Raw genomic sequence first — 10230 nt, 5'->3', positions numbered from 1 at the left:
ACTGGAGGCCGCACTGTGAGAAATTTCTGTCATCTAACTTTGCGACTCAATTAAAGGATGGATATTTTGTGTCTCCATTGATGGATAGGACATATTGTGTTTTGAAGGCTAGGACATCAACGCTGGGACATTTTGTGTCTTATTTTAGTTCTAGGATATTCTCTGTCTTACTTGAAGAGTCGGAGAATTTGTGTCTCCTCAAGGTTAGGACAGTTTGCGTCACTTCATGTTTAGGACATTTTTTGTCATTTAATGGCGAAGACTTTCCGTGACTGCTGTGTAAGTTCCGGTCTGTCTAGAATGACCAAGTCAGTTGGCCGACGCTTTACGATTGCCGCTCCGCCCGGATTATTTCTTGGTGTGGCGCTATGACCGTGTGTTGGCTACCTCTGACATCAAACCAATACACCAGCGGTGGTCTAGTTGTACGGACATTCAACCAATACACCAGCAGTGGTCTAGCTGTACGGACATCCAACCAATACACCAGCAGTGGTCTAGCTGTACGGACATCCAACCAATACACCAGCGGTGGTCTAGTTGTACGGACATCAAACCAATACACCAGCAGTGGTGTAGCTGTACGGACACCACTATGGGAGCAGCTCACTTGAGCAAGGCAACTCTTCTAGAATCTACTCCATTGAAACATAATATTTTGGTTTGTTAACTTTTCTTCTCTTGTGTGTGTTTTTTCCCCCAGTTAAATAGGAGCGTACCTCAAACACAAAACGTCTCAACACTTATTCATGTAGACATCGTCTAGCAGTCTGCACCACTAATAGTATAAAAAAAATCTAAATTTTCATTCACTATTGATCTATAGGTGACTCAGAAACCACATGAACATATCCCGATGATTATAACTTTTTAAAAAAATATTAAGCGTAACATAATTTCAATTTGTGAATAAAATTTTAATTACATTATCTTGCCGATACACGAAGTAGACTTTGTCTGTCTGAATGACCTCGGCATACAAGGGAATAGTATGGTCAACATTTTGCACACCCGTCGTTCTTTTCGTAACGTGAGTCAGGTACCCATCAGAGCTGGGTAGACTCAGGGACGTCCTACAGACTCGAGCCCGGCATCAGAAGTCAAGATTTTCAGGCTAGCAGCCGTAAGCTCTACCTTTTGACCACGCCTACTCTTTGTAGCTCTATAGCAGGTCCTTATTTTGGGCGCTTTTCGGGAACTTTGTGCGGCTTTGTGGGCCCATGTAAAGCCATGTAAACATATTCAACAGTTATGTCCCCTTGGTGGGCCCAGGTAAACCTATTAAACAGACTTATGTCCCCTTGGTGGGCCCAGGTAAACCTATTCAACAGACTTATGTCCCCTTGGTGGGCCCAGGTAAACCTATTCAACAGACTTATGTCCCCTTGGTGGGCCTAGGTAAACTTTTCCGCAACAGTTGTGTCCCCTTTGTGGCGCCATGTAAACCTATTCAACCTAGATATGTCCCCTTGGTCTGCCAAAGTAAATTTTTTCAACATGATGGGCGGGAGGGGACATGTAAACCGATTTAGTAGAGTTATGTCCCTGTAAACAAACGATTGATGGACCCCGAATGTAGATCAATACTGGAGGTTAAAGATGGGCCCCAGTTTAACAATCGATGACCCAGCCAGGTAAAATAATTTATGCTCGTTAGCGGGGTGAAATAAATAACCTGGGCACCGTCTGGCCAATTAGAGAAATTACCTGCTGGTAGAGTCATTAATTAGGTTCTGGTCTTACCGTACCAAATTACCCGAAGTGAACTGCAGCTGTAGTCAGTGGTGGTGAGTTGGTGGCCATGTTGATATAAGTTGGCCATGTTGATACAAGATGGATGTTGGCCATGTTGGTATAAGATGTTGGCCATGTTCATACAAGTTAAGTATTGGCCATGTTGATTACTTTTTTTAACTAAAAAGCAAAACTACAATTTTTCTTGGCTTAATTCATGAGTTGGTTACATTACAATTTAGAAACATGCTCGCGTACTTTGCCAAAATTTACTTTTGAAACTATAAACTCTCCTCTATTATTGGTCAATTCAAGTTGCTCAGAATGTTCATTCCACACTATTGAATACATTTTACAGTTGAAATACTTCATTCCACTGTGATGTTTACAGCAATTTATTATTGCGACACTGGAAGGTTAAAAAAATTTATAAAAAATTACCTCCTAAACAGTTTTTACAAATTCTTCTTAATTTAATCATGATAGTCGTCTGAATAGACAAGACATAGACGAAACTAATTTTTGTGTGTTTAAAAATGTGTTTGACAAACGTGACAAAAAGAAGCCCAGTAACACGTTGTAAAACTGATACGAGTATTTATTATATGTCATCATTTAAGTTTACAATGAAAACGACCATCTGTCCAATACTTGTATATTGAACCATACAATGAAAAAAATTAACATATCAATCATACATTCAGCTATTTAACATATATGTGGCCTAATTAGCATAATAAACATGTGCACCATTTGATGTAATAAACAGAAAAGTACCATTCATACACTAGCAGATGTGACCATCAAACGGCAGAAATGTAGCTGTAATATATTCAGACATTTGTAACAATTACACACCTTCCCACAAGTGACTCATTGTGTGTGATCATCCTACATTTAAACACACACACAGGTAGAATGAATAGCATGCAACTAACACACATACAACACACGTTCTGCTGAGTATGTGTTTACACCATACAAAACACATTATCACAAACACATACTTTCTGAGTTGAAATCTTGCACACTTCAACTATTGCAATGCTCAAATCTTGCACTCCACAAACAATACTTAAGTCATACAGTTAATATCTTGCACACTTCAAATATTGCATTCTCTTAGACGCTTCACATATATAAGAAGTTCAAATCTTGCCCTCTTTAAATATTGCAGTGTTAAAAGCTTATAGACTTGAAATCATGCTCGCAACAAATGTATTATTAAAATATCAGTAAGTCTTGTCTAGAAATCTTTCAGTTTCCAAACATTCCAGTTTTCAAAGCTTGCTGTGTATAAAATCTTGAAAGATTGGGCCAAGCTGCAATGAAAACAGTGCGGCTCTATGAAGATGGCAATGTGGAGATAACAGTTTGTAGGATGGCAGTGTTACCTGGCTTTAGAATGTCACTGTCACATGCACACCTGCCACATGACCCAGTTGTTGCTGGTGTTGGGCCAGTATGTTGCTGGTAATTGTTTAGAACCATTTTGGTGGCGAAAATTTTGTCAGTTCTGGCTATAAATTTGATGCGGTTGGCTTTGCTAGAGACTAGCACGGAAGGCGGCGTGATTAGCATGCTGGTGGCGTGGGTGACATGCTGGTGGCGTGGGTAACAAGCTGGTGGTGTGGTTAGCACGCTGGTGGTGTGGTTAGCACGCTGGTGGTGTGGGTAGTGTGTGGGCGTGGACAGGTTGCCGGATGTGGAGTCTGTAGACCAGACGGCATCGTCTCCTCTCGACAACGTTGGCTGCTGCAGGCAGAGCCGACGCGGGTGCCACTTTTGTCGTCTGCTGGCGGGGCATGTTGTCGTGGGTTGAAAGGGTCTTGAGAACAGAATGTGCTGTGGGTACCGCCACTGGCCTCACTGAAGTTGGTTGCTGTGGACGGAGTTGTTGCATGGCTTTCAAATCTCCGGTTACGATTTTCTGGCTCGGCATTGTAATTTAGGCTTGACAACAGGGGAAGTAATCAACACAATTGTCTTATTTCTACTTGTTATTTCCCGTGAAAAAGCACAGCTGATGTCCGTTCAATATTAATTTCTTCTTTATTTTCTTCTAATTTAGAAATGTCTCAGTAGTCTTATTTTTGACAGTGAACGAATCTGCTTGTTCTGGGTCTGATATCTCTATCGGCACTGCTCTCCCTTTTATTCCCATGTAAAGCGGCCCTTGGTTCGAAAACACGTTACAAATATTTTCCGTGGCTATCTGTCAAATAGTTGGCATTCTACCGCGTTCGTGTGGGGTCAAGGCTGACCAGATTACCACCAGGATGGAGAACTGAGAGCATGTTTGTCGCGTGAACAACTTGTCCAGACTTACTTCAAACTATGGACTTCTGTCTTACTTACAGCTAGGGGTAAACTAATTGCATTATTTCACTGTCAAAAGAGATGTGAACTCGAGACCTTTTGGCTAACGGTTGAGCCCTCTGTCATCCGGCCACACCGTCCGGTAAAATGCTACAACCATTCGCTGTGTACACTTTTGTATTGTACCAGCTTTCGCTTGTAGCAATTTAAATGATTCTATAAATTTTTAAATAATTTCTGAATTGATAGTTTAAAGCACAGTGCACTAACAAATTTGTTTGTTAGTGTTTTGAAAAAAAAATCTATAACAACGCAGAAATATTATCTTTGAAACTAATAGTTTATGTTTTTTTGAAACTAATAGTTTATGTTTTCTTGTTTTGTTTTCAATAGTGGCGACCCTCAACTCTGTTGTTTACATCACCTAATTAACCGTTTATCTGATTGGTCACGTGGGGTCTTTAAAGCAACAAAGCAACGATTGTATTATTTAGCTTAATAATGTCTTAATCACTGGCGAAGGCAGGAGTTTATCATGGGGATGGGGTGGGGAGCCCTGGGGGGGGGGGGGGGGGCTCAGATGTTTCCTTATATATATATATATATATATATATATATATATATATATATATATATGGGGATTTAACTCTACTAGTAATTCTCTAGAAACTGGATTTAGTTCCAAGCTATTAATAGATTTACGACTTTGTAACCTTCGTTTGTAACTATTGCTTGTTCGTCGAAAGACAATTTCTTTAACTAAGTCAAGCATTACGTGTATTTAAATGACACCACAACCTCAGCGCATTACCATCTGGCGTTACCACCTGTACATACACATACTTTCACACACTTTAGGAATAAAAATAGATTATATAAGAACGAAAGAATCTGAAATATGTAACGTTTCATAATTTAAAAAATAAAACTACCATCTTTTGACTTTTGTACTGCTATATTTCTGTATGGACTCAAGTAGGTCACTTTTTCAACATTCTTTACTAGAAGACATCTCAAGGTCATCGAACTATGTTTTTCTGCTGAAAGCTACTCTGATTTTCTGATGAAAGAATTTTATCTGGAGTGAAAATACTTTATCTAAACATGTGTTCTTGATGATTGTTTTAATCAACATTTTTGGAATTCCTCGGGAAAGTGCCTATCAATGGTATGATTTGTTAGCAGTCACGATTTGGACTGAAGCGTATCACTGCTGAGTGTTCGGTGCACATGTACTTGTCGAAGTGATTAGTGATCGGATGCCTGTCTAGACATATCGATATATATAAGGCGAGGAAGAATCTGGTCAGTAGCGTCCAGAAACGTCCATCTTAAGATCAGACTATCACACGTAGCAGTTCTGTTATAATCTGCAGTGTCAGGTAGTTTTCTCTAGAGTATACTTGGGGGATGGGGTGGATGCTTAAATAAGCTTAATTTGTTCGCTTAATGTGTTGTTGTTATGCACTTGATTTGTATTGAAGAATGACATTTCTGGAGACGCCCCAAAACTCAAACTGGATAAAGTGCGAACTACGCCCTAGTTTTAGATACTGTTCTGATCACAATAGAGCACCAAGAGCGGCCCTTATGTCGTGAGTCTGGTCCTTATGTAGTGAGTCGTGGCCCTTATGTCGTGAGTCGTGGCCCTTATGTAGTGAGTCGTGGCGTTTGTAATCCGCCTCTGCCGGCTCAGTGTTTTAGTTTTATACTCGGGTACTCATCTTTATTTAATCGTCGTTAAATTAATGTTCGTTAAGAGTACAGATAATAACACACATGTGTCATTGTTTTATAAGGTAAATACCGAAGTAATAGATTCTGATAATTGTAATGATAGAGGACTCGAGTACTATGCTCCACAAACCTATGTATGGCACACCCTAATCTATGGCCACACCCCAATGCATGGCAACACCCCAATGTATGGCCACACCCTAATCTATGGCCACACCCAAGTCTATGGCCACACCCAAATTTATGGCCACACCCCAATCTATGGCCACACCCCAATCTATGGCCACACCCTAATCTATGACCACACCCACGTCTATGGCCACACCCAAGTCTATGGCCACACCCTAATCTATGGCCACACCCCAATACATGGCCACACCCCAATGTATGGCCACACCCCAATCTATGGCCACACCCAAGTCTATGGCCACACCCAAGTCTATGGCCACACCCAAGTCTATGGCCACACACAAGTCTATGGCCACACCCCAATCTATGGCCACACCCAAGTCTATGGCCACACCCCAATCTATGGCCACACCCCAATCTTTGGCCACACCCAAGTCTATGGCCACACCCAAGTCTATGGCCACACCCAAGTCTATGGCCACACCCAAGTCTATGGCCACACCCAAATCTATGGCCACATCCAAGTCTATGGCCACACCCGTCTATGGCTACACCCCAATCTTTGGCCACTCTGCAATCTATGGCCACACCACAATGTATGGCCACACCCAAGTCTATGGCCACACCCAAGTCTATGGCCACACCCAAGTCTATGGCCACACCCCAATCTATGGCCACACCCCAATCTATGGCTACACCCCAATCTTTGGCCACTCTGCAATCTATGGCCACACCACAATGTATGACACCCCAATTTATTATCACACTTCATCCGTTTGTCACACCTCAATCCCCGGCTACACCCTACTTAACCGCTACACCTTCTGTCATGGCTACACCTTTGTCTATGGCTACTTTGTTACTATAATCTATGCTAGTTATTTGCTTGTAAACTTGAACTGTCTCTCAATTTAACGACATAAATTAATTAGCATAATCATCTCCAGTACTTCCGCATCTGGTCATTAAAAATAGAGGCTATTTTAAAATATCATTACACAAGAATCGTTACAGAAAACAACGGAAAAAACCAAAAGCTCAACATTTATTAATTGTCTTACGATTCTTGACTTCCTGTGTCCTAGAAGTTATTCCTGGGTTCGTTCCCCTGACCCCATGACAAAGTTATCGCCCTTTGACTCGAGAAGTATTTCATCACAAGTCAGCTTAACAGAAGTGGTTTATCACCAAAAAAAAAAAAAAAAAAAAAAAAAACCTCGAGACTTTTCTATCTTGTTTTTGTGATGTTTTGTCTCAGTCGGATGAAAGGTCGGTGTAATTATATCTCTGACAAGATGTCTGACATTTTGAGACCATGTTAGTACCGTGTACGTCCATACAAACTGTGTTTCATCTTTAAGAAGTTTACAGTCGAGACTACCTCAATACACAACAGGATTAAGTTGTCTCTTCTTGTTGATTGCATTCGCTAGATTGATTACATCACTAATCAAAACTTTATGATTGAATAAGCCCACTTATGTTTTTTATATAAGGGCTTTATAAATAAAAAGGTTAATAAATAAATTAATTAATAAAGTAATTCACACATACGCACATACACACGACACGCTTGTTAGCACACACACACACATACACACACACACATACACACACACACGCATACACACGCCGTGTGAAAAACGAAATTCGGTAAAAAATAATTTTCAGACCAGATCAGATTTGGGCGATGCTCCCATTGACAGATGACTGCATTCGAAAAATTCAATATAAATTCGGATTAATATATTCAACGCAGCTAGGATTATAGAAACCTTACAAAAGTTAAAAATTAGTAAAATAAAAATTGTTGACAGGATTCGGTTATCTAGGTGGTTAACTATGTATGGTTACTTGAATGTGGTTAATGTTGGATGTCTGGGTGTGGTTATCTAATGTGGTTATATTAGGATGGCTATTTGAATGTGGTTAATGTTGATTGTCTGGGTGTGGTTATCTAATGTGGTTATATTAGGATGGTTATTTGAATGTGGTTAATGTTGGATGTCTGGGTGTGGTTATCTAATGTGGTTATATTAGTATGGTTATTTGAATGTGGTTAATGTTGATTGTCTGGGTGTGGTTATCTAATGTGGTTATATTAGGATGGTTATTTGAATGTGGTTAATGTTGGATGTCTGGGTGTGGTTATCTAATGTGGTATGGTTATTTGAATGTGGTTAATGTTGGATGTCTGGGTGTGGTTATCTAATGTGGTTATATTAGAATGGTTATACGAATGTGGTTAATGTTGGCTGTCTGGGTGTGGTTATCTAATGTGGTTATATTAGTATGGTTATTTGAATGTGGTTAATGTTGGATGTCTGGGTGTGGTTATCTAATGTGGTTATATTAGTATGGTTATTTGAATGTGGTTAATGTTAGATGTCTGGGTGTGGTTATCTAATGTGGTTATATTAGTATGGTTATTTGAATGTGGTTAATGTTGGATGTCTGGGTGTGGTTATCTAATGTGGTTATATTAGTATGGTTATTTGAATGTGGTTAATGTTAGATGTCTGGGTGTGGTTATCTAATGTGGTTATATTAGTATGGTTATTTGAATGTGGTTAATGTTGGATGTCTGGGTGTGGTTATCTAATGTGGTTATATTAGGATGGTTATTTGAATGTGGTTAATGTTGGTTGTCTGGGTGTGGTTATCTAATGTGGTTATATTAGGATGGTTATTTGAATGTGGTTAATGTTAGATGTCTGGGTGTGGTTATCTAATGTGGTTATATTAGTATGGTTATTTGAATGTGGTTAATGTTGGATGTCTGGGTGTGGTTATCTAATGTGGTTATATTAGTATGGTTATTTGAATGTGGTTAATGTTAGATGTCTGGGTGTGGTTATCTAATGTGGTTATATTAGTATGGTTATTTGAATGTGGTTAATGTTGGATGTCTGGGTGTGGTTATCTAATGTGGTTATATTAGGATGGTTATTTGAATGTGGTTAATGTTGGTTGTCTGGGTGTGGTTATCTAATGTGGTTATATTAGTATGGTTATTTGTCTGTATCTCGTTACTTGAATGTGGTTAATGTATGTAGTATGTGTGTGGTTATCTGAGGTGGTTATATTAGTCTGGTTATTTGAATGTGGTTAATGTCTGCTGTATGTGTGTGGTTATCTGAGGTATGGCTACTTGAATGTGGTTAATGTCTGTCGGGGTGTGGTTATCTGAGGTGGTTATCTGTATCTGGTTATTTGAATGTGGTTAATGTTGGCTGTTTGTGTGTGAGTTTCAAGGTTAATTACTTGGATGTGCTTACCTAAATGAAGTCACATATATATGGTTGATGGTGCATTTGTTTACCAGATTAGGACTAACGCATCTGCACAATTAGCACATTCAACATTTTATATGTGTTAATCTCATAATAATTCAGCGCATATCGTTTCATTGTTTTCGACTACGTCGGCCCAAGGGGGGGGGGGGGGGGAATGTTAGGGCTGTTAGAACCCACTATGATTTAATTATACCTACGCCGCTGGTTACAACTATTTGCGAACTATTTTATATGATTTTTTTTTTATTTTTAAAAAAACTTTGTTGATGGTAGTCGCTATACTCTGTTGGAAACATAACAAAGTTGTTTTTTCACTTGACCGTAGTAAAAAGTTGAGGGTCGCCTACGTCATTAGTCCCTATCTAGAACATGATCCCGCCACCCCAACTTGTGGCACAATAAAACCAAGACACCTACAAGAGGGTACCCGCGTCACCATGCGACGTAAACAAACAAAACCATCAGTTCTCTCCCCATTTTGACTAGTTGTCTCCCTTGGGACTTGCGTCACACAAAAATACTTGGCCCTTATAACATTTGAAGAGAGTGACATTTTCTTTAAAGTTGGACAAACAATGTTTCCAAATTCTTCCAAGGCTATCCAGGAATAAAAAAATATGCTGCGTCCTGTTTACGCAAAACTTAAATTTTAAACAAAAATATTAGAATATATCATTGGCTAAAAGCAAACTATTTAATTCAGGGAGAAACAGAGTAAATGACGTAAGCACCAAGATCGGCAGATGTAAAGGTCTGATTGGTCGTTAGTGACACGGTTCAATAGGTTATACATTTTGATTGGTTGTCAATGACGCTGCGCAACATAATTTGATTGGTCGCCAAAGACGCCGTTTAACATTTGCGCGCGAGAACACGATGACTCTAGGACTCCTATAATTAATACCCATATAAAACAAGTAATTAAAAAAAGTCTAGTGACAATTTTAGCGCAATTTCCTTGTGTTATCTAAAAATAGCTCTGTCGTAGCGTAAATCAAGAGCAGGGTTAGTAAAA

The sequence above is a fragment of the Physella acuta genome, unplaced genomic scaffold (assembly GCF_028476545.2).
Source record: "Physella acuta isolate Inbredline_101_S28 unplaced genomic scaffold, ASM2847654v3 ptg000011l, whole genome shotgun sequence".
NCBI lineage: Eukaryota > Metazoa > Mollusca > Gastropoda > Physidae > Physella > Physella acuta.
This window is presented reverse-complemented; position numbering follows the sequence as displayed.